We start from the raw sequence: 27,011 nt of genomic DNA, 5'->3' as shown, positions 1-27,011 counted from the left end.
TCTACACACTTAAGGTTCGATGACGCTAGGGTTATAAAGGAAGTTTGTATGTGGTTACCGAATGTTGTTCGGAGTGCCGGATGAGATCCCGGGCGTCACGAGGAGTTCCGGAATGGTCCGGAGGTAAAGATTTATATATAGGAAATCCTGTTTCGGCCATCGGGACAAGTTTCGGGGTCATCGGTATTGTACCGGGACCACCGAAAGGGTCCCGGGGGTCCACCGGGTGGGGCCACCTGCCCCGGGGGCCACATGGGCTGTGGGAGGTGCGCCTTGGCCTACATGGGCCAAGGGCACCAGCCCCAAGAGGCCCATGCGCCTAGGGTTTTAAGGAGGGAAGAGTCCCACAAGGGGAAGGCACCTTCTAGGTGCCTTGGGGGGGAGGGAAACCTCCCCTTGGCCGCACCCTTCCTTGGAGGAAGGGCCAAGGCTGCGCCTCCCCCCTCTCCCTTGGCCCTATATATAGTGGGGGGAAGGGAGGGCAACCAAACCTAAGCCCTGCCCTCCCTCTCCCTCCCACGACACATCTTCCTCCTCCCGCAGCGCTTGGTGAAGCCCTGTTGGAATCCCGCTACTTCCACCACCACGCCGTCATGCTGTTGGATCTCCATCAACCTCTCCTTCCCCCTTGCTGGATCAAGAAGGAGGAGACGTCGCTGCTCCGTACGTGTGTTGAACGCGGAGGTGCCGTCCGTTCGGCGCTAGGATCATCGGTGATTTGGATCACGACGAGTACGACTCCATCAACCCCGTTCTCTTGAACGCTTCCGCTTAGCGATCTACAAGGGTATGTAGATGCACACTCCTTCCCCTCGTTGCTAGTCTCTCCATAGATAGATCTTGGTGACACATAGGAAAATTTTGAATTTCTGCTACGTTCCCCAACAATATGGCCCCCCGGGAGGCATACCAATGGCGCATGGTGTTACATACTAATGGCGCACTTCCTGGTGCGCCATTAGCATACCAGATACTAATGACGCATCAGTGATGCGCCATTAGTAAAAAATTCTAGTGGCGTGATACTAATGGCGCACCGGTAGTGCGCCATTAGTAGGCAAAACCAGTGCGCCATTAGTAGGTCTTTTCCTAGTAGTGGTCTGTGTGTTTTGCGTGTTAACCGGGTTGTCAGTCGTCGGGCTAGAAGGGACAGCCCGGCGCACAATTGTTACACAAATTCGACCGGAACAAAGAATGAAAACAGATGTTTTTTGTTGGGACGCATCTAGTGAGCAAACGTTTGCCCACTAGCGCTTCCTGGCAGCCTCTCTTATTTAGGCATGTTTTGGTCCCCCGATCCAGATTTGGAAAGTAGGAAGGCCCACGCTTTTCTCCTGCTCCCATGCTTTCCTTCAGCTTGCACGCTTTTCTTCAGCTCTCCCATCACGTGCTTGATCAACGCCGGTCATCAAATAGGAAGTGTAGCTTGCCTGACGTACCCCTGCGCCCAACGCCCCCCTTTCCCTCTCCTTACCTACCCCCACGCCCTTCTTCTTCTCCCCCAAAATCGGAGGGACCCTGCAATGGCTGCCCCATTGAAGCTTAAAAACTGAAAGAAGAATCTACCAATATACAGACAAAGTAAGAAGAGATGGGAGGTGTGATTTTCTCACCTTGTTTTTTCATATCTGATTGCACCTTCTTCCTCGCAGTGTTCTCCCTTGTTTTTCCCAGATCCATGAGCAACAAGTATGGTTGTTGTGCTGCTCCTGTTGCAAAATAGAAAACAAAAACAGAAAGTGAGCAACTATAGTGGATTTTATAAGAAAATCAGGTATTGACAGCAAGCAACTCTTGGCAGGACATGAACCACAACGTCTGTTTTTCGTTTTTTCATGTATCGACTGCTGTATTTTTAGGTTGCTTTGGGACTAGAAAAAGGTGTATTGAAAAACAGAACAAAAAAGAAACAACTTCTAAGCTTTGTTTTAAGCAAAATTCGTGTTAAGAGCGAGCAACTCATCTGTGATCATGCATGTTAGAACTAAAAAGATGTGGGGAAAAATGTGGGCAACTACTGGGGCACTTTTAAGCAAAATAAAAAAAGGTGGAAAAAGGGTAAGCAACTCATTTGTCTCTTATGAATTTAGTTTGCTTTGTACAACGTATGTGGTAAAATTTTAAAAGAAAAGCAGCAAACTAAAGGAAATATGCCCTAGAGGCAATAATAAAGTTATTATTTATTTCCTTATATCATGATAAATGTTTATTATTCATGCTAGAATTGTATTAACCGGAAACATAATACATGTGTGAATACATAGACAAACAGAGTGTCACTAGTATGCCTCTACTTGACTAGCTCGTTAATCAAAGATGGTTATGTTTCCTAACCATGAACAAAGAGTTGTTATTTGATTAACGGGATCACATCATTAGTTGAATGATCTGATTGACATGACCCATTCCATTAGCTTAGCACCCGATCGTTTAGTATGTTGCTATTGCTTTCTTCATGACTTATACATGTTCCTGTGACTATGAGATTATGGAACTCCCGTTTACCGGAGGAACACTTTGTGTGCTACCAAACGTCACAACGTAACTGGGTGATTATAAAGGTGCTGTACAGGTGTCTCCAAAGATACATGTTGGGTTGGCGTATTTCGAGATTAGGATTTGTCACTCCGATTGTCGGAGAGGTATCTCTCGGCCCTCTCGGTAATGCACATCACATAAGCCTTGCAAGCATTGCAACTAATGAGTTAGTTGTGAGATGATGTATTACGGAACGAGTAAAGAGACTTACCGGTAACGAGATTGAACTAGGTATTGGATACCGACGATCGAATCTCGGGCAAGTAACATACCGATGACAAAGGGAACAACGTATGTTGTTATGCGGTCTGACCGATAAAGATCTTCGTAGAATATGTAGGAGCCAATATGAGCATCCAGGTTCCGCTATTGGTTATTGACTGGAGACGTGTCTCGGTCATGTCTACATTGTTCTCGAACCGTAGGGTCCGCACGCTTAAGGTTTCGATGACAGTTATATTATGAGTTTATGAGTTTTGATGTACCGAAGGAGTTCGGAGTCCCGGATGAGATCGGGGACATGACGAGGAGTCTAGAAATGATCGAGACGTAAAGATCGATATATTGGACGACTATATTCGGACATCGGAAAGGTTCCGAGTGATTCGGGTATTTTTCGGAGTACCGAAGAGTTACGGGAATTCGCTGGGGAGTATATGGGCCTTATTGGGCCATACGGGAATAGAGGAAAGAGGCCAAAAGGAAGGAGGCCTGTGCCCCCCCTCTGGTCTGAATTGGACAAGGGGCGCAGCCCCCTTTTCCTTCTTCCTCTCCCCCTCTTTCCCCTTCTCCTACTCCAACAAGGAAGGAGGGAGTCGTACTCCCGGTGGGAGTAGGACTCCCCTTGGCGCGCCCCCTCCTAGGCCGGCCGCCCCCTCCCCCTTGCTCCTTTATATACGGGGGCAGGGGGGCACCCCATGACACACAAGTTGATCTTCGTAATTGTTCCTTAGCCGTGTGCGGTGCCCCCCTCCACGATATTACACCTCAGTCATATTGTAGCGGTGCTTAGGCGAAGCCCTGCGACGGTTGAACATCAAGATCGTCACCACGCCGTCGTGCTGACGGAACTCCTCCCCGAAGCTTTGCGGAATCGGAGCCCGGAGAGCGTCATCGAGCTGAACGTGTGCCAAAAACTCGGAGGTGCCGGAGTAACGGTGCTTGGATCGGTTGGACCGGGAAGACGTACGACTACTTCCTCTACGTTGCGTCAACGCTTCCACTTCGGTCTATGAGGGTACATAGACAACACTCTCCCCTCTCGTTGCTATGCATCACCATGATCTTGCGTGTGCGTAGGAAATTTTTTGAAATTACTACGTTCCCCAATAGTGGCATCCGAGTCTAGGTTTTATGCGTAGATGTCATATGCACGAGTAGAACACAAGTGAGTTGTGGGTGATATAAGTCATACTGCTTACCAGCATGTCATACTTTGGTTCGGCAGTATTGTTGGATGAAGCGGCCCGGACCGACATTACGCGTACGCTTACGCGAGACTGGGTCTACCGATGTGCTTTGCACACAGGTGGCTGGCGGGTGTCAGTTTCTCCAACTTTAGTTGAACCGAGTGTGGCTACGCCCGGTCCTTGCGAAGGTTAAAACAACACCAACTTGACAAACTATCGTTGTGGTTTTTGATGCGTAGGTAAGAACGGTTCTTGCTAAGCCCGTAGCAGCCACGTAAAACTTGCAACAACAAAGTAGAGGACGTCTAACTTGTTTTTGCAGGGCATGTTGTGATGTGATATGGTCAAGACGTGATGAGATATAAGTTGTTGTATGAGATGATCATGTTTTGTTGAAGTTATCAGCAATTGGCAAAATCCTTATGGTTGTCTCTCTATTGCATAAGATGCAAGCGTCCAATAATTGCTTTACTTTATCGCTATGCGATAGCAATAGTTGCAAGAGCAATTGTTGGCGAGAAGACCACGTGACGACACATTGATATAGATCAAGATGATGGAGATCATGGTGTCATGCCGGTGATGATAGAGATCATGACAGTACTTTGGAGATGGAAATCAAAGGTGCAAGATGATGATGGCCATATCATGTCACATATTTTGATTGCATATGATGTTTATCTTTTATACATCTTATTTTGCTTAGGTTGACGGTAGCATTTTAAGATGATCTTTCACTAATTATCAAGAAGTGTTCTCCCTGAGTATGCACCGTTGTGAAAGTTCTTCGTGCTGAGACACCACGTGATGATCAGGTGTGATAGGCTCTACGTTCAAATACAACGGGTGCAAAACAGTTGCACACGCGGAATACTCAGGTTATACTTGACGAACCAAGCATATAAAGATATGGCCTCGGAACACGGAGACCGAAAGGTCGAGCGTGAATCATATAGTAGATATGATCAACATAGTGATGTTCACCAATGAAACTGCTCCATCTCACGTGATGATCGAACATGGTTTAGTTGATTTGGATCACGTGATCACTTAGAGTATTAGAGGGATGTCTATCTAAGTGGGAGTTCTTAAGTAATATGATTAATTGAACTTAAATTTATCATGAACTTAGTCCTGGTAGTATTTTGCAAATTATGTTGTAGATCAATAGCTCGCGTTGTTGCTTCCCTGTGTTTATTTTGATATGTTTCTAGAGAAAATCGTGTTGAAAGATGTTAGTAGCAATGATGCGGATTGGATCCGTGATCTGAGGTTTATCCTCATTGCTGCACAGAGGAATTATGTCCTTGATGCACCGCTAGGTGACAGACCTATTGCAGGAGCAGATGCTGACGTTATGAACGTTTGGCTAGCTAAATATGATGACTACTTGATAGTTTAGTGCACCATGCTTAACGGCTTAGAATCGAGACTTCAAAGACGTTTTGAACGTCATGGACCATATGAGATGTTCCAGGAGTTGAAGTTAATATTTCAAGCAAATACCCGAGTTGAGAGATATGAAGTCTCCAACAAGTTCTATAGCTAAAAGATGGAGGAGAATCGCTCAACTAGTGAGCATGTGCTCAGATTGTCTGGGTACTACAATCGCTTGAATCAAGTGGGAGTTAATCTTCCAGATAAGATAGTGATTGACAGAATTCTCTAGTCACCATCACCAAGTTAGTAGAACTTCGTGATGAACTATAGTATGCAAGGGATGACGAAAATGAATCCCGAGCTTTTCATGATGATGAAATCGATGGAGGTAGAAATCAAGAAAGAGCATCAAGTGTTGATGGTTGACAAGGTCACTAGTTTCAAGAAAAGGGCAAAGGAAAAAGGGGAACTTCAAGAAAAACAGCAAGCAAGTTGCTGCTCATGTGAAGAAGCCCAAGTCTGGTCCTAAGCCTGAGACTAAGTGCTTCTACTGCAAAGGGACTGGTCACTGGAAGCGGAACTACCCCAAGTGATTGGCGGATAAGAAGGATGGCAAAGTGAACATAAGTATATTTGATATACATGTTATTGATGTGTACTTTACTAGTGTTTATAGCAACCCCTCAGTATTTGATGCTAGTTCAGTTGCTAAGAGTAGTAACTCGAAACGGGAGTTGCAGAATGAACAGAGACTAGTTAAGGGTGAAGTGACGATATGTGTAGGAAGTGGTTCCAAGATTGATATGATCATCATCGCACACTCCCTATACTTTCGGGATTAGTATTGAACCTAAATAAGTGTTATTTGGTGTTTGCGTTGAGCATGAATATGATTTGATCATGTTTATTGTAATATGGTTATTCATTTAAGTAAAAGAATAAATTGTTGTTCTGTTTACATGAATAAAACCTTATATGGTTACACACCCAATGAAAATAGTTCATTGGATCTCGATCGTAGTGATACACATATTCATAATATTGAAACCAAAAGATGCAAAGTTAATAATGATAGTGCAACTTATTTGTGGCACAGCCGTTTAGGTCATATTGGTGTAAAGCGCATGAAGAAACTCCATACTTATGGACTTTTGGAACCACTTGATTATGGATCACTTGGTACTTGCGAACCATGCCTCATGGGCAAGATGACTAAGACTATGTTCTCTGGAACAATGGAGCGAGCAACAAACTTGATTGGAAATAATACATACTGATGTATGCAGTCCAATGAGTGTTGAGGCTCGCGGCGGGTATCGTTATTTTCTAACCTTCACAGATGATTTGAGCAGATATGAGTATATCTACTTGATGAAACATAAGTCTGAAACATTTGAAAAGCTCAAAGAATTTCAGAGTGAAGTGGAAAATCATCGTGACAAGAAAATAAAGTTTCTACGATCTGATCATGGAGAAGAGTATTTGGATTACGAGTTTGGTCTTCAGTTAAAACAATGTGAAATAGTTTCACTACTCACTCCACCTGGAACACCACAGTGTAATGGTGTGTTCGAACGTCGTAATCGTACTTTATTTGATATGGTGCGATCTATGATGTCTCTTACAGATTTACCGCTATTGTTTTGGGGTTATGCATTAGAGACAGCTACATTCACGTTAAATAGGGCACCATCTAAATCCGTTTGAGATGACACCGTATGAACTATGGTTTAGCAAGAAACCTAAGCTGTCGTTTCTTAAAGTTTGAGGTTGCAATGCTTATGTGAAAAAGTTTCAACTTGATAAGCTCAAACCTAAATCGGAGAAGTGCGTCTTCATAGGATATCCAAAGGAAACTATTGGATACACCTTCTATCACAGATCCGAAGGAAAGACTTTTGTTGCTAAACTCGGAAACTATCTAGAGAAGGAGTTTATCTCGAAAGAAGTGAGTAGGAGGAAAGTAGAAAACTTGATAAGGTAATTGTACCTTCTCCCTTATTGGAAAGTAGTTCATCACAGAAATCTATTCTTGTGACTACTACACCAATTAGTGAGGAAGCTAATGATGATGATCATGTAACTTCAGATCAAGTTACTAACGAATCTCGTAGGTAAACCAGAGTGAGATCCGCACCAGAGTGGTACGGTAATCCTGTTCTGGAAGTCATGTTACTAGACCATGACGAACTTGCGAACTATGAGGAAGCGATGATGAGCCCAGATTCCACGAAATGGTTTGAGGCCATGAAATCTGAGATATGATCCATGTATGAGAACAAAGTATGGACTTTGATGGATTTTCCCCATGATCGGCAAGCCATTGAAAATAAATGGATCTTCAAGAGGAAGACGAACGTTGATAGTAGTGTTACTATCTACAAAGCTAGACTTGTTGAAAAAGGTTTTTGACAAAGTCTAAGGTGTTGACTACGTTGAAATTTTCTCACTCGTAGCGATGCTTAAGTCTGTCCAAATCATGTTAGCAATTGCCGCATTTTTATGAAATCTGGCAAATGGATAAACAAAATTACATTCCTTAATGGATTTAAAGAAGAGTTGTATATGATGCAACCAGAAGGTTTTGTCAATCCTAAAGGTGCTAACAAAATATGCAAGCTCCAGCGATCCATCTATGGACTGGTGCAAGCATCTCGGAGTTGGAATATACGCTTTGATAAGTTGATCAAAGCATATAGTTTTATACAGACTTCGGTGAAGCCTGTATTTACAAGAAAGTGAGTGGGAGCACTACAACATTTTTGATAAGTATATGTGAATGACATATTGTTGATCGGAAATAATGTAGAATTATTCTGCAAAGCATAAAGGAGTGTTTGAAAGGAGTTTTTCAAAGAAAGGACCTCGGTGAAGCTGCTTACATATTGAGCATCAAAATCTATGGAGATAGATCAAGACGCTTGATATGTTTTTTCAATGAGTACATACCTTGACAAGATTTTGAAGTAGTTCAAAATGGAACAGTCAAAGAAAGAGTTCTTGCCTGTGTTACAAGGTGTGAAGTTGAGTAAAGACTCAAAGCCCGACCACGGCAGAAGATAGAAAGAGAATGAAAGTAATTCCCTATGCCTCAGTCATAGGTTCTATAAAGTATGTCATACTGTGTACCAGAACTATTGTATACCCTACACTGTGTTTAACAAGGGAGTACAATAGTGATCTAGGAGTAGATCACTGGACAGTGGTCAAAATTATCCTTAGTGGAATAAGGATATATTTCTCGATTATGGAGGTGACAAAAGGTTCGTCGTAAAGGGTTACGTCGATGCAAGTTTTGACACTGATCCAGATGACTCTAAGTCTCAATCTGGATACATATTGAAAGTGGGAGCAATTAGTTAGAGTAGCTCCATGCAGAGCATTGTTGACATAGAAATTTGCAAAATACATGCGGATCTGAATGTGGCAGACCCGTTGACTAAACTTCTCTCACAAGCAAAACATGATCACACCTTAGTACTCTTTGGGTGTTAATCACATAGCGATGTGAACTAGATTACTGACTCTAGTAAACCCTTTGGGTGTTGATCACATATCGATGTGAACTATGGGTGTTAATCACATGGTGATGTGAACTATTGCTGTTAAATCACATGGCGATATGAACTAGATTATTGACTCTAGTGCAAGTGGGAGACTGAAGGAAATATGCCCTAGAGGCAATAATAAAGTTATTATTTATTTCCTTATATCATGATAAATGTTTATTATTCATGCTAGAATTGTATTATCCGGAAACATAATACTTGTGTGAATACATAGACAAACCAAACGTCACTAGTATGCCTCTACTTGACTAGCTCGTTAATCGAAGATGGTTATGTTTCCTAACCATAGAATGTGTTGTGATTTGATTAATGGGATCACATCATTAGGAGAATGATGTGATCGACATGACCCATTCCATTAGCTTAGCACCCGATCGTTTAGTATGTTGCTATTGCTTTCTTCATGACTTATACATGTTCCTATGACTATGAGATCATGCAACTCCTGTTTACCGAAGGAACACTTTGTGTGCTACCAAACGTCACAACGTAACTGGGTGATTATAAAGGTGCTCTACAGGTGTCTCCGAAGGTACTTGTTGGGTTGGCGTATTTCGAGATTAGGATTTGTCACTCCGATTGTCGGAGAGGTATCTCTGGGCCCTCTCGGTAATGCACATCACTTAAGCCTTGCAAGCATTGCAACTAATGAGTTAGTTGCAGGATAATGTATTACGGAACAAGTAAAGAGACTTGCCGGTAATGAGATTGAACTAGGTATTGAGATACCGATGATCGAATCTCGGGCAAGTAACATACCGATGACAAAGGGAACAACGTATGTTGTTATGCGGTCTGACCGATAAAGATCTTCGTAGAATATGTGGGAGCCAATATGAGCATCCAGGTTCCGCTATTGGTTATTGACCGGAGACATGTCTCGGTCATATCTACATAGTTCTCGAACCCGTAGGGTCCGCACGCTTAACGTTTCGATGTTGGTTATATTATGAGTTTATGAGTTTTGATGTACCGAAGGTTGTTTGGAGTCCCGGATATGATCATGGACATGACGAGGAGTCTCAAAATGGTCGAGACGTAAAGATCGATATATTGGACAACTATATTCGGACATCGGAAAGGTTCCGAATGATTCAGGTATTTTTCGGAGTACCGGAGAGTTACGGGAATACATATTGGGCCTTATTGGGCCATACGGGAAAGAAGGAAAAGGGCCTCAAGGGTGGCCGCACCCCTCCCCTTGGTCTGGTCCGAATTGGACTAGGGAAGGAGGGCGCCCCCTTCCTTCCTTCTCCTTTTCCCTTCCTCTTTTCCTATTCCATATGGGAGGTGGAATCCTACTAGGACTAGGGAGTCCTAGTAGGACTCCACACTTGGCGCGCCCCCTCCTAGGGCCGGCCTCCTCCTCCCTTGCTCCTTTATATACGGGTGCAAGGGGGCACCCCAAAGACGCAAAAATTGATCAATAATCTCTTAGCCATGTGCGGTGCCCCCTTCCACCATAATCCTCGATAATATTGTAGCGGTGCTTAGGCGAAGCCCTGCGACGGTAGAACATCAAGACCGTCACCACGCCGTCGTGCTGACGGAACTCTTCCCCGACATTCTACTGGATCGGAGTCCGGGGATTGTCATCGAGCTGAACGTGTGCTAGAACTCGGAGGTGCCGTAGTTTCGATGCTTGATCGGTCGGGCCGTGAAGACGTACGACTACATCAACCGCGTTGTGCTAACGCTTCCGCTTTCGGTCTACGAGGGTACGTAGACAACACTCTCCTCTCTCGTAGCTATGCATAACCATGTGGGCAATTACTGGGGCACTTTTAAGCAAAATAAAAAAATGTGGAAAAAGGATAAGCAACTCATTTGTCTCTTATGAATTTAGTTTGCTTTGTACAACGTATGTGGTAAAATTTTAAAAGAAAAGAAGCAAACTGAAGGAAATATGCCCTAGAGGTAATAATAAAGTTATTATTTATTTGCTTATATCATGATAAATGTTTATTATTCATGCTAGAATTGTATTAACCGGAAACATAATACATGTGTGAATACATAGACAAACAGAGTCACTAGTATGCCTCTACTTGACTAGCTCGTTAATCAAAGATGGTTATGTTTCCTAACCATGAACAAAGAGTTGTTATTTGATTAACGGGATCACATCATTAGTTGAATGATCTGATTGACATGACCCATTCCATTAGCTTAGCACCCGATCGTCTAGTATGTTGCTATTGCTTTCTTCATGACTTATACATGTTCCTATGACTATGAGATTATGCAACTCCCGTTTATCGGAGGAACACTTTGTGTGCTACCGAACGTCACAACGTAACTGGGGTGTCTCCAAAGATACATGTTGGGTTGGCGTATTTCGAGATTAGGATTTGTCACTCCGATTGTCGGAGAGGTATCTCTGGGCCCTCTCGGTAATGCACATCACATAAGCCTTGCAAGCATTGCAACTAATGAGTTAGTTGTGGGATGATGTATTACGGAACGAGTAAAGAGACTTGCCGGTAACGAGATTGAACTAGGTATTGGATACCGACGATCGAATCTCGGGCAAGTAACATACCGATGACAAAGGGAACAACGTATGTTGTTATGCGGTCTGACCGATAAAGATCTTTGTAGAATATGTAGGAGCCAATATGAGCATCCAGGTTCCGCTATTGGTTATTGACTGGAGACGTGTCTCGGTCATGTCTACATTGTTCTCGAACCGTAGGGTCCGCACGCTTAAGGTTTCGATGACAGTTATATTATGAGTTTATGAGTTTTGATGTACCGAAGGAGTTCGGAGTCCCGGATGAGATCGGGGACATGACGAGGAGTCTCGAAATGATTGAGACGTAAAGATCGATATATTGGACGACTATATTCGGACATCGGAAAGGTTCCGAGTGATTTGGGTATTTTTCGGAGTACCGGAGAGTTACGGGAATTCGTCGGGGAGTATATGGGCCTTATTGGGCCATATGGGAATAGAGGAAAGAGGCCAAAAGGAAGGAGGCCTGCGCCCCCCCTCTGGTCCGAATTGGACAAGGGGCGCAGCCCCCTTTTCCTTCTTCCTCTCCTCCTCTTTCCCCTTCTCCTACTCCAACAAGGAAGGAGGGAGTCCTACTCCCGGTGGGAGTAGGACTCCCCTTGGCGCGCCCCCTCCTAGGCCGGCCGCCCCCTCCCCCTTGCTCCTTTATATACGGGGGCAGGGGGGCACCCCATGACACACAAGTTGATCTTCGTGATCGTTCCTTAGCCGTGTGCGGTGCCTCCCTCCACGATATTACACCTCGGTCATATTGTAGCGGTGCTTAGGCGAAGCCCTGCGACGGTTGAACATCAAGATCGTCACCACGCCGCCGTGCTGACGGAACTCCTCCCCGAAGCTTTGCTGGATCGGAGCCCGGGGAGCGTCATCGAGCTGAACGTGTGCCAAGAACTCGGAGGTGCCGGAGTAACGGTGCTTGGATCGGTTGGACCGGGAAGACGTACGACTACTTCCTCTACGTTGCGTCAACGCTTCCGCTTCGGTCTACGAGGGTACGTAGACAACACTCTCCCCTCTCGTTGCTATGCATCACCATGATCTTGCGTGTGCGTAGGAAATTTTTTAAAATTACTACGTTCCCCAACACAAACATCTAGCTGGGTTGTTTTAAGCAACTCTAGTTCTGCCATTAAGCAACTTCGTGCTCGTGCACGCTGGTCGTGAGCAACTGATTTCCTACCAATCACTAGTATACTAGGCTCTTATTCAGTTTTACGGTCCTCACTGAAAAGAAACTGTAGGCAAGTGCCTAGGTTTTCTTAAGCAAGTTTAGTACAATAAGTAATCACACATGATTGATTTCTCTCTAGATAGTAAGCAACTAATCTCCAGGGCAAGGGTATGAAGATTACATGTGAGTAGTTGGTGGAGGTTTCTTACTTAGGCATTCCTTGGATAGCTTTGACATGTTTTAGGTGGGTCCTACAAAAAAAGGAAAACACAAAAGGGTTTGCCATGGTTTGCGTAACAAAGAAAGCTACCGTGGTCTTGTATGTGACTTGCTAGAAAACTATGGGGGACTTGCTAGATTTTTATGCGTGACTTGCCTGTTGTTTAGAAAAAAAATTATGAGTTTTGTGTTTCCACATACACAAATTGTCTGCCGCCCAATCCCCCTTCCTATCCCCCTAAAATGTGTGCCTAAGATGTCACTTACCCGACTTTTCTCTGCATTCTAAATATTTGATTGACTTCAGTTTCTTTAAGTTGCTTGATTTGTGAGTACCAATTGGCTAGTATAGCTATGTGGAGTTGCCTAACCTTGATGTGTATGTTTTCTGAGCTATCAGAACAGTGGGAAAAACTAGTATTTGATTTCAATTGTATTAAGTTGCTTGATATGTGTGTATCAAAATTGCCTCGTCTAGATGTGTGCAGTTGCCTATCATGTTCAGTAAAGATGGAGGCCCCCTTGTAGCAAACAATATATTATTGAGTATATAAATGAAAAAATGGCAAGTTTTGCATCATTTTGAGGCAACTACAAAGCAATGGTTAGCCAAAGTTGAAAAATGGACAAAACACAGAAAAGGCCATACTCCATGGTAGGACGGAGATCTGGCAAATAACTCATTTCACAAAACAGGAACTAGACCCTCTCTCACATCTAGCAACCATTAATGATTGTTCTTTTTTCTTCCTATGCTACTATATCCATATGTTTGTACATCACCGCTTTCCTTTCTACTCCCTCTGCCCCATAGTATAAGTGGTTTTTGATGCAAAAACCACTTATATTGTGGGACGGAGGGAGTATGTATTTTTTAGTGCATGATAGTTTTACCGTCATCACTGGAAAAAACTTTAGGCAAGTAATGAGGTTTTTAGGCATGTACGAACTTCTCAGATGTTGGGCAAGTCTACCATCTGAGTATATAATGAATAGCATATGTAACGCATATCGATATAACAACAATCTATCATCTAATAAGTATATAATGAAAAGAGATGGCAAGTTTGCATGATTTTGAGGCAACTACAAGGCGATTGTTAGGCAAGTTAAAAACATCCTTGGGCAACTCACACCATGCATCTATGCCAACTTCAGTCTTAGATGTTGGGCAAGTTTTGGCATTTTTCAGAGGCGCTCCAGTCGTGTCCTCTGCCTAGTAGTTCCTCAAATTACATATGCAGCAACTCGTGCCCCTTTGCGCGGGGCAACTTCCATCTCGAGCCCTACCAAAAATTACCTGATGTTCAAAAAAATTCTAGGGCAAACTACACCGAGGAAAAATGCTATTGCCATCAAAAACCATCCCCTCTTGCCCTGCATATCAACCTCGCCCCTACACGAAAATGGCATCTGTAGATCTGCTTCCTATCCCCTACCCGGCCTACCACCTTTCCCCCCATCCAACGTCCACCTCCTAGCACCCCGCCTACAAAAACTACCTCGGTGTCCCCCCTCCCAGTGTGTGTGTGGTGAATTAAACACTCAGAGCGCCGCACCCCCAATGGTACAACTACGGAGAAAAATCTACCTCCTTGATGGCCATAATGTGCAATGTCGAAGGTGGCACAAAATCCCCCCCCCCCCCCCCCCCCGCCGCCATCCCGAGTCCCCTCCCCTCGGAAATGAGAATTTACGCGCCGATCGTGGCTATAGCACCAAGCCTCCCTCCTCCTCCATGCATAGCCACTCGGGCAAATGTTGGGTTTCGTAGTAATTTCAAAAAAATTCCTACGCACACGCAAGATCATGTGATGCATAGCAACGAGAGGGGAGAGTGTTGTCTACGTACCCAACGCAGACCGACTGCGGAAGCGATGACGCAACGTAGAGGAAGTAGTCGTACGTCTTCACGATCCAACCGATCAAGCACCGAAACTACGGCACCTCCGAGTTCAAGCACACGTTCAGCTCGATGACGATCCCCGGACTCCGATCCAGCAAAGTGTCGGGGAAGAGTTCCGTCGGCACGACGGCGTGGTGACGATCTTGATGTACTACAGCAGCAGGGCTTCGCCTAAACTCCGCTACAGTATTATCGAGGACTATGGTGGCAGGGGGCACCGCACACGGCTAAGGAATAGATCACGTGGATCAACTTGTGTGTTTCTGGGGTGCCTCTGCCTCAGTATATAAAGGAGCCAAGGGGGAGGGGGGCGCCGGCCACGAGGAGGAGTCCTACTCCTTCCGGGAGTAGGACTCCCCCCCCAATCCTAGTTGGACTAGGATTCCCCGAGGGGGAAAGGGGGAGAGGGGGGCCGGCCACCTTCTCCTAGTCCTAATAGGACTAGGGGAGGGGGGAGGTGCGCAGCCACCTTGGGCTGCCCCTTTCTCCTTTCCACTAAAGCCCATTAAGGCCCATATGGCTCCCGGGGGGTTCCGGTAACCTCCCGGTACTCCGGTAAAATCCCGATTTCACCCGGAACACTTCCGATATCCAAACATAGGCTTCCAATATATCAATCTTTACGTCTCAACCATTTCGAGACTCCTCGTCATGTCCATGATCACATCCGGGACTCCGAACAACCTTCGGTACATCAAAATGCATAAACTCATAATATAACTGTCATCGTAACCTTAAGCGTGCGGACCCTACGGGTTCGAGAACAATGTAGACATGACCGAGACATGTCTCCGGTCAATAACCAATAGCGGGACCTGGATGCCCATATTGGCTCCTACATATTCTACGAAGATCTTTATCGGTCAGACCGCATAACAACATACGTTGTTCCCTTTGTCATCGGTATGTTACTTACCAGAGATTCGATCGTCGGTATCCAATACCTAGTTCAATCTCGTTACCGGTAAGTCTCTTTACTCGTTTCGTAATACATCATCTCACAACTAACATCTTAGTTACAATGCTTGCAAGGCTTATGTGATGTGTATTACCGAGAGGGCCCCAGAGATACCTCTCCGACAATCGGAGTGACAAAACCTAATCTCGAAATACGCCAACCCAACATGTACCTTTGGAGACACCTGTAGTACTCCTTTATAATCACCCAGTTACATTGTGACGTTTGGTAGTACCCAAAGTGTTCCTCCGGTAAACGGGAGTTGCATAATCTCATAGTTATAGGAACATGTATAAGTCATGAAGAAAGAAATAGCAACATACTAAACGATCGGGTGCTAAGCTAATGGAATGGGTCATGTCAATCAGATCATTCAACTAATGATGTGATCCCGTTAATCAAATAACAACTCCTTTGTCTATGGTTAGGAAACATAACCATCTTTGATTAACGAGCTACTCAAGTAGAGGCATACTAGTGACACTCTGTTTGTCTATGTATTCACACATGTATTATGTTTCCGGTTAATACAATTCTAGCATGAATAATAAACATTTATCATGAAATAAGGAAATAAATAATAACTTTATTATTGCCTCTAGGGCATATTTCCTTCAGTCTCCCACTTGCACTAGAGTCAATAATCTAGATCACATCACTATGTGATTAACATCGATAGTTCACATCATCATGTGATTAACACCCATAGTTCACATCGCCATGTGACCAACACCCAAAGGGTTTACTAGATTCAGTAATCTAGTTCACATCGCTATGTGATTAACACCCAAGGAGTACTAAGGTGTGATCATGTTTTGCTTGTGAGAGAATCTTAATCAACGGGTCTGCCACATTCAGATCCGCATGTATTTTGCAAATCTCTATGTCAACAATGCTCTGCATAAAGCTACTCTAGCTAATTGCTCCACTTTCAATATGTATCTAGACCGAGACTTAGAGTCATCTAGATTAGTGTCAAAACTTGCATCGGCGTAACCCTTTACTACGAACCTTTTTTTCACTTCCATAATCGAGAAACATATCCTTATTCCACTAAGGATAATTTTGACCGCTGTCCAGTGATCTACTCCTAGATCACTATCGTACTCCCTTGCCAAACTCAGTGGTAGGGCATACAATAGATCTGGTATACAGCATGGCATACTTTATAGAACCTATGACTGAGGCATAGGGAATGACTTTCATTCTCTTTCTATCTTCTGTCGTGGTCGGGCTTTGAGTCTTACTCAACTTCACACCTTGTAACACAGGCAAGAAACCTTTTCTTTGACTATTCCATTTTGAACTACTTCAAAATCTTGTCAAGGTATGTACTCATTGAAAAAACTTATCAAGTGTCTTGATCTATCTCTATAGATCTTGATACTCAATATGTAAGCAGCTTCACCGAGGTCTTTCATTGAAAAACTCTTATTCATGTATCCCTTTATGCTATCCAGAAATTCTATATCATTTCCAATCAGCAATATGTCATCCACATATAATATCAGAAATGCTACAGAGCTCCCACTCACTTTCTTGTAAATACAGGCTTCTCCAAAAGTCTGTATAAAACCAAATACTTTGATCACACTATCAAAACGTTTATTCCAACTCCGAGAGGCTTGCACCAGTCCATAAATGGATCGCTGGAGCTTGCACACTTTGTTAGCTCCCTTTGGATCGACAAAACCTTCCGGTTGTATCATATACAACTCTTCTTCCAGAAATCCATTCAGGAATGCAGTTTTGACATCCATCTGCCAAATTTCATAATCATGAAATGCGGCAATTGCTAACATGATTCGGACAGACTTAAGCATCGCTACGGGTGAGGTCTCATCGTAGTCAACCCCTTGAACTTGTCGAAAACCTTTTGCGACAAGTCGAGCTTTGTAGACAGTAACATTACCATCAGCGTCAGTCTTCTTCTTGAAGATCCATTTATCCTCAATCGCTTGCCGATCATCGGGCAAGTCAACCAAAGTCCATACTTTGTTCTCATACATGGATCTATCTCAGATTTCATGGCTTCAAGCCACTTTGCGGAATCTGGGCTCACCATCGCTTCTTCATAGTTCGTAGGTTCATCATGATCTAGTAGCATGACTTCCAGAACAGGATTACTGTACCACTCTGGTGCGGATCTCGCTCTGGTCGATCTATGAGGTTCAGTAGTATCTTGACCTGAAGTTTCATGATCAACATCATTAGCTTCCTCACTAATTGGTATAGATGTCGTAGAAACAGTTTTCTGTGATGTACTATTTTCCAATAAGGGAGCAGGTACAGTTACCTCGTCAAGTTCTACTTTCCTCCCACTCACTTCTTTCGAGAGAAACTCCTTCTCTAGAAAGGATCCATTCTTAGCAACGAATGTCCTGCCTTCGGATCTGTGATAGAAGGTGTACCCAACAGTCTCCTTTGGGTATCCTATGAAGACACATTTCTCCGATTTGGGTTCGAGCTTATCAGGTTGAAGCTTTTTCACATAAGCATCGCAGCCCCAAACTTTAAGAAACGACAACTTTGGTTTCTTGCCAAACCACAGTTCATAAGGTGTCGTCTCAACGGATTTTGATGGTGCCCTATTTAACGTGAATGCGGCCGTCTCTAAAGTATAACCCCAAAACGATAGCGGTAAATCAGTAAGAGACATCATAGATCGCACCATATCTAGTAAAGTACGATTACGACGTTCGGACACACCATTACGCTGTGGTGTTCCGGGTGGCGTGAGTTGCGAAACTATTCCACAATTTTTTTAATTAAAGACCAAACTCGTAACTCAAATATTTTACTTCTACGATCATATCGTAGAAATTTTCATTTTTGTTACAATGATTTTCCACTTCACTCTGAAATTCTTTGAACTTTTCAAATGTTTCAGACCTTTGTTTCATCAAGTAGATATACTCATATCTGCTCAAATCATCTGTGAAGATCAGAAAATAATGATACCTATCGCGAGCCTCAATATTCATCGGACCACATACATCAGTATGTATGATTTCCAACAAATCTGTTGCTCGCTCCATTGTTCCGGAGAACGGCGTTTTAGTCATCTTGCCCATAAGGCATGGTTCGCAAGCATCAAGTGATTCATAATCAAGTGATTCCAAAATCCCATCAGCATGGAGTTTCTTCATGCGCTTTACACCAATATGATCTAAACGGCAGTGCCACAAATAAGTTGCACTATCATTATTAACTTTGCATCTTTTGGTTTCAATATTATGATTATGTGTATCACTACGATCGAGATCCAACGAACTATTTTCATTGGGTGTGTAACCATATAAGGTTTTATTCATGTAAACAGAACAACAATTTATTCTCTTACTTAAATGAATAACCGTATTACAATAAACATGATCAAATCATATTCATGCTCAACGCAAACACCAAATAACACTTATTCAGGTTCAACACTAATCCCGAAAGTATAGGGGAGTGTGCGATGATGATCATATCAATCTTGGAACTACTTCCAACACGCATCGTCACTTCACCCTTAACTAGTCTCTGATTATTCTGCAACTCCTGTTTCGAGTTACTACTCTTAGCAACTGATCCAGTATCAAATACTGAGGGGTTGCTATAAACACTAGTAAAGTACACATCAATAACATGTATATCAAATATACTTTTGTTCACTTTGCCATCCTTCTTATACGCCAAATACTTGGGGCAGTTCCGCTTCCAGTGACCAGTCCCTTTGCAGTAGAAGCACTTAGTCTCAGGCTTAGGACCAGACTTGGGCTTCTTCACTTGAGCAGCAACTTGCTTGCTGTTCTTTTTGAAGTTCCCCTTCTTCCCTCTGCCCTTTTTCTTAAAACTAGTGGTCTTGTCTACCATCAACACTTGATGTTTTTCTCGATTTCCGCATTACGAAGAGCTTGGGAATCGTTTCCGTTATCCCTTGCATATCATAGTTCATCACGAAGTTCTACTAACTTGGTGATGGTGACTAGAGAATTCTGTCAATCACTATCTTATCTGGAAGATTAACTCCCACTTGATTCAAGCGATTGTAGTACTCAGACAATCTGGGCACATGCTCACTAGTTAAGCGATTCTCCTCCATCTTTTAGCTATAGAACTTGTTGGAGACTTCATATCTCTCAACTCAGGTATTTGCTTGAAATATTAACTTCAACTCCTGGAATATCTCATATGCTCCATGACGTTCAAAACGTCTTTGAAGGCCCGGTTCTAAGCCATTAAGCATGGTGCACTAAACTATCAAGTAGTCATCATATTGAGCTAGCCAAACGCTCATAACGTCTGCATCTGCTCCTGCAATAGGTCCGTCACCTAGCGATGCATCAAGGACATAATTCTTCTGTGAGCAATGAGGATAAACCTCAAATCACGGATCCAATCCGCATCTTTGCTACTAACATCTTTCAACACAATTTTCTCTAGGAACATATCAAAATAAACACAGGGAAGCAACAACGCGAGCTATTGATCTACAACATGATTTGCAAAATATTACCAGGACTAAGTTCATGATAGATTTAAGTTCAATTAATCAAAATATTTAAGAACTCCCACTTAGATAGACATCCCTCTAATCTTCTAAGTGATTACGTGATCCAAATCAACTAAACCATAACCGATCATCACGTGAGATGGAGTAGTTTTCAATGATGAACATCGTTATGTTGATCATATCTACTATATGATTCACGCTCGACCTTTCGGTCTCCGTGTTCCGAGGCCATATCTGCATATGCTAGGCTCGTCAAGTTTAACCTGAGTATTCTGCGTGTGCAAAACTGGCTTGCACCCGTTGTAGATGGACGTAGAGCTTATCACACCCGATCATCACGTGGTGTCTGGGCACGACGAACTTTGGCAACGGTGCATACTCAGGGAGAACACATCTTGATAATTTAGTGAGAGATCATCTTATAATGCTACCGTCAATCAAAGCAAGATAAGATGCATAAAAGGATAAACATCACATGCAATCAATATAAGTGATATGATATGGCCATCATCATCTTGTGCTTGTGATCTCCATCTCCGAAGCACCGTTATGATCACCATTGTCACCGGCGCGACACCTTGATCTCCATCGTAGCATCGTTGTCGTCTCGCCAATCTTATGCTTCCACGACTATCACTACCGCTTAGTAATAAAGTAAAGCATTACATCACGATTTCATTGCATACAATAAAGCGACAACCATATGGCTCCTGCCAGTTGCCGATAACTCGGTTACAAAACATGATCATCTCATACAATAAAATTCAGCATCATGCCTTAACCATATCACATCACAACATGCCCTGCAAAAACAAGTTAGACGTCCTCTACTTTGTTGTTGCAAGTTTTACGTGGCTGCTACGGGCTTAAGTAAGAACCAATCTCACCTACGCATCAAAACCACAACGATAGTTTGTCAAATACACTCCGTTTTAACCTTCGCAAGGACCGGGCGTAGCCATACTTGGTTCAACTAAAGTTGGAGAGACAGTCGCCCGCAAGCCACCTGTGTGCAAAGCACGTCGGGGAAACCGGTCTCGCGTAAGCGTACGCGTAAGGTTGGTCCGGGTCGTCTCGTCCAATAATAACGCCGAACCAAAGTATGACATGCTGATAGGCAGTATGACTTATATCGCCCACAACTCACTTGTGTTCTACTCGTGCATATAACATCAACATAAATAACCTAGGCTCGGATGCCACTGTTGGGTTTCGTAGTAATTTCAAAAAATTTCCTACGCACACGCAAGATCATGTGATGCATAGCAACGACAGGGGAGAGTGTTGTCTACGTACCCAACGCAGACCGACTGCGGAAGCGATGACGCAACGTAGAGGAAGTAGTCGTACGTCTTCACGATCCAACCGATCAAGCACCGAAACTACGGCACCTCCGAGTTCGAGCACACGTTCAGCTCGATGACGATCCCCGGACTCCGATCCAGCAAAGTGTCGGGGAAGAGTTCCGTCAGCACGACGGCGTGGTGACGATCTTGATGTACTACAGCAGCAAGGCTTCGCCTAAACTCCGCTACAGTGGACTATGGTGGCAGGGGGCACCGCACACGGCTAAGGAATAGATCACGTGGATCAACTTGTGTGTTTCTGGGGTGCCTCTACCTCAGTATATAAAGGAGCCAAGGGGGAGGGGGGCGCCGGCCACGAGGAGGAGTCCTACTCCTTCCGGGAGTAGGACTCCCCCCCCCCCCCAATCCTAGTTGGACTAGGATTCCCCGAGGGGGAAAGAGGGAGAGGGGGGCCGGCCACCTTCTCCTAGTCCTAATAGGACTAGGGGAGGGGGGAGGTGCGCAGCCACCTTGGGCTGCCCCTTTCTCCTTTCCACTAAAGCCCATTAAGGCCCATATGGCTCCCGGGGGGTTCCGGTAACCTCCCGGTACTCCGGTAAAATCCCGATTTCACCCGGAACACTTCCGATATCCAAACATAGGCTTACAATATATCAATCTTTACGTCTCGACCATTTCGAGACTCCTCGTCATGTCCATGATCACATCCGGGACTCCGAACAACCTTCGGTACATCAAAATGCATAAACTCATAATATAACTGTCATCATAACCTTAAGCGTGCGGACCCTACGAGTTCGAGAACAATGTAGACATGACCGAGACACGTCTCCGGTCAATAACCAATAGCGGGACCTGGATGCCCATATTGGCTCCTACATATTCTACGAAGATCTTTATCGGTCAGACCGCATAACAACATACGTTGTTCCCTTTGTCATCGGTATGTTACTTACCCGAGATTCGATCGTCGGTATCCAATACCTAGTTCAATCTCGTTACCGGTAAGTCTCTTTACTCGTTCCGTAATACATCATCTCACAACTAACATCTTAGTTACAATGCTTGCAAGGCTTATGTGATGTGTATTATCGAGAGGGCCCCAGAGATACCTCTCCGACAATCAGAGTGACAAAACCTAATCTCGAAATACGCCAACCCAACATGTACCTTTGGAGACACCTGTAGTACTCCTTTATAATCACCCAGTTACGTTGTGACGTTTGGTAGTACCCAAAGTGTTCCTCCGGTAAACGGGAGTTGCATAATCTCATAGTTATAGGAACATGTATAAGTCATGAAGAAAGCAATAGCAAAATACTAAACGATCGGGTGCTAAGCTAATGGAATGGGTCATGTCAATCAGATCATTCAACTAATGATGTGATCCCGTTAATCAAATAACAACTCCTTTGTCTATGGTTAGGAAACATAACCATCTTTGATTAACGAGCTACTCAAGTAGAGGCATACTAGTGACACTCTGTTTGTCTATGTATTCACACATGTATTATGTTTCCGGTTAATACAATTCTAGCATGAATAATAAACATTTATCATGAAATAAGGAAATAAATAATAACTTTATTATTGCCTTTAGGGCATATTTCCTTCAGCAAATCCATCATAATAGCGAATTTGGGCAGCGGTCGATTTGGGCGAACAAACCAACTTCAGGCAGCACCGCCCCTACTCCTCTCTCCTGGAATTTTGAATTGTATGCGGCAATAGAGGAAATGGAGAGCGCCGCTTGTGTTAGTGGTGGCCCCCTAACACTGTCTCCACTTCGGCCGTTTTTAATAAATTCGCGATGTGCACGGACGAAACAGTCGGTTCTGACCAGAGGCCACCATTGTTTTTAAGGCGTCCTACCTTGGACGCTTAGGCGATAAGGCGCTCTGGCAGCGCTTTACAAATATGCCCGCCTTAGCCGTCTGCCTTAGGCGCTTAGGCGTCACCTAGACGCTAGAGCGGGGTGTGCTCGCCTTAGATCGCCTTACCGCCTTAAAAACAATGGAGGCCACTTGACCACGTGCACGACGAGCGATTTAAATCGGACGGCGATCGCGTGTGTGCACCCAAAGCTATTGAAAAGTGAAGCTGCACTTACTGTTGGTACAGGCAAGAAATTAACTACATGTAGGCAACTTCTACCAATTGCTTCAGCAAAAACTATTGCTATGTAGGTTAGTTAACCTGGTGATATAGCAAGTTTCGTGAATACCAAAACATTTTGTTGCTATGAAAATGTCCTCTTGTATGATACGTACCTCCAGTAAAAAAAAAATCGATTAATTGATGGTGTAAGCAATTTGCAGTTAAATTTGGGTAAATTAGAAGGGATGACGTGAACACATTAAACATTATAGCTATAGGGTTCCAAAGCACCTTTTTCACCAATAATCAGCACTCCTATATCTCAACAGATCATATCACCATCTGATCCAATATATTACTAGAAAATAGGGTACATAGAGTCAATCAAAAAAATGGTGACCCTTTTAGGTACCGACGCAACTTATGTGCTAGTACTAATACTTTCACACGAAAACAACACTCCGAAATCACAGCAAAAAAGATGGTTACATGTACTTACGATTCTAAGTTGCACGACTATTTCTACAAATTGCCTACAAAGGTATGATGATGCAGATTGTGTTGTAACTTCAATCAATATGCTTACTTTAGTACTTTTAGACAACTTGACAACCAGCTAGTGCGCAATTTAGCATGAAATTTAGGCAAAATTCATACTAATTCCAGGCAAGTCTAGTAGGTTACCTGGGAGCACATGATGAAGTTTCTTAATTGTAAATGTGCAGATTACTGGGCTCCCTTTTTTCGAGAATTATCCTGCAAAAAACTGTAAAAGCACAGAGAGGGACACATGGTGAAACTGGTACTGCATCCCCGATACACAGGCTCGAGGGCAAGTCGCATTACACAGAACAAGCAATTCATATGCATGGAGATAATAAAAAGGTTCACATATAGAGCTATTCACAGGGCTAGGTACACCAAAAAAAATCATCGATATACCAGACCCCCGCACAGATAACAAATATGCTCTACTGTTTTTTGGAGATACACGGAAAAACACAAAAGGTGTAACTAGCTATAGTGTTGCTTGCTAAATTTTTTGGGAACATATTGCCATAGAAGTGTGAGCCTGCACCCTCCCTGTGCTGTTTTCAATTACTGCTTTACCTCTGTCCATGTTTCCTCTGATTTCACCTATTGAACACAGATGAAAAAGAAAGAGAAAACTTGTTTATTGTTTGCTGCAAATATACAACACGAAAAGAGGGGAACACTTTGGTTCTAGTGTTTATCACCCTAGTTGCCTTGTGTTACCGATTTATTTGCTTCACATTTATACATTACTTGCTAGTTCCTGCAGGAAGATATGCTAATATTGTGAGCTTGTGCAGCAGAACTTGGAATCATGCGCACCATTTTTTTTTTGGAAAATTTGCTAAGTTCAGTCATTAATCAGATTGCTCTATACAACACCCCAGTCCCCTTGGACCCCCTCTCCCAATGAACCTGACCAAAAGCCAAATCCATGTTAGGGAGAATTCAGCGCTGAAATTGAATGAATCTTGCAGCTACTGCACCAAATCCGACACTTGAATTGCTTGTTTCAGATTATGTAGGTGCCCATGGTACGCATGTCTTTTGCACGAGCCATAACCATGAAGATACGATGTTGCTAGCAGTATGCAGGGGAAAACTTACCCGGTTCCATTGGTGTACGAGAAGCGGAGCTGTTCTGGCGATGTCGGCGGCCATGGTTGCCCTCCATCCACGGGCTCCTACCACCCCAACAAACCGACCCTGCTGGGCGTGTAGGCGATCCATGGCCTGGGGGGCGGGAGGCCACCATGTACGAGAAGACAACCCGCGGGATCTGATGCTGGGGGTGCGGATCCGGCACGGGGTGGCCCAAATCCGGCGCAGGGTGATGCTGTCGTTCGTCCAGAGCGCGGCGGGATTGCTGGGGTAGCGCCAGGGGAGGAGCACAGGTAGCGGTTGATAATGGAGGGGGTCGGGACAGGTCGGCGGAGGTAGGATGGAGGGGCTAGTAGGGTGCGGTGGCTCGGGTCCCCGGCGATGCGTCGGCAGGGATTGAGGCAGGACCAAAGGAGGAAGAAGGGGACAGAGAGTGAGGGGACGGGGAGTGGGTGGTCGATCAGGGCCTCGTGGGTTTCCTCCTGACCGGTCCGATTTAATCGGACGACACAGCGGTTTTCACCTGGGAAGCGCGCGGCCGCGAGATGAGAATCGGACGGCGCTCGAGCGCGTTTGCTCTGTAAGACAAACAAGCCAGCGCCTCTTTATAGGTTTTGGGTTTTTCTTGTTCTGAGTACTCAGCACACACACGTGTCTTCATGGGACCGGTAGAAAAAACGGCCCAAACAAAACAAAAAATCAGAAGGCTGTTAGTTAGACACTCCCTTCTTCTTGTTGGAAATATGAGCAAATTACTACGAGATTTAATCCGAATAAGTAGAAGATAAATCATGACCACAGCAGCAGAGATTAAACTAATCATGCGAACTAGCATACCAGATGAACATATCACATCTAGGGCACATACTAGAAGCATGAATTCTACCACGATCTCGAACAGGAAGAATAGAATCACATACGGTGCAGCGGGTGCAGCACCGCCGGCGTTGACGTTGTCGCCCATGTCGTCGTGGACGAGGTTGCCAAGGTCGGGGAAGAAGTCGTCATTCGCGAAGTCATCGCTGCCAGCAGTCGCGCGAGTGCGCTCCCCAAAAATCTGATCGCCCCTCTCCCGTACAGGATCACGAGAGGCGGGGTTCCGGAGGCCTGTTGTCCCTTCTCGCGGTGCACGCCGGAAGGAGGGATGGAGAAGACATGCTTGCGGCGCAATGATCTGGAACGGTGGTGAGAAACCATACGAAGCGGCGGCGGCTAGGGTAGATGTCTGCCTGACTATATAGTGCGGGCCGGGTAGGTCGTGGGAGTAAACCCCACGTCCGAGTCGTCACGATCCAAAAGAATCGGAAACGGTTCAGTAATTAACGCGTCCGTTAATTATTAATTAATGACTCATTAATTTTCCCATGCAGCAAAAATATAGACAACGTGCATAGCTCTGTCCTCGGCTCGGCTCAATCCCGCAACCCGCGGCGCGTCGTGACGTGGCGAGGCGAGCGAGGAGGAGGAGCGCGCGTGTAGGTCTCCTCTTCTCATGCTCATACAAGTGGTAGAAGAGCTCACCTTATAAAAAGGTGCAACTCTCTCTCAACTTCCAGGGTGGGACTAAACTTTAGCCTCACTCACTCCACTCACATGTGTGCATGACGGGCCAAGAGAATTTCAGAATTTTAGTTGGGCTTTGGGCCAAAGGCCTACTAGCAAAATTCCAACAATCCCCCACAAAGTCTCATTGGCACATCTCATCATTTAGTTCCAAAACATTGTTTTATATATCGGTGCTTAGTGGAGACTATGAAGTTGAACTTCCACTTAGAAATTTATGCTACAGTAGATCACAACTTGAATAGT

The 27,011-nt window shown here is 44.3% G+C and overlaps 1 long non-coding RNA gene across 1 annotated transcript; it reads right to left on the bottom strand.

The window, feature by feature from the left end:
- Positions 1 to 904: 904 nt before the first annotated feature.
- Positions 905 to 25,666, bottom strand: LOC125525496 (uncharacterized). The gene is made up of 4 exons (XR_007291315.2): positions 25,209 to 25,666; positions 24,252 to 24,333; positions 1,614 to 1,709; positions 905 to 1,527 (listed from the first exon to the last, which is right to left on the bottom strand). It is a non-coding gene; the product is annotated as an uncharacterized LOC125525496 (long non-coding RNA).
- Positions 25,667 to 27,011: the final 1,345 nt, after the last annotated feature.

This window comes from Triticum urartu, chromosome 7A (genome assembly GCF_056163025.1).
Source record: "Triticum urartu cultivar PI428250 chromosome 7A, HENAU_Tu73, whole genome shotgun sequence".
NCBI lineage: Eukaryota > Viridiplantae > Streptophyta > Magnoliopsida > Poales > Poaceae > Triticum > Triticum urartu.
Note: the sequence above shows the minus strand (reverse complement) of the source record. Positions and strands in the feature narration are given on the sequence as shown.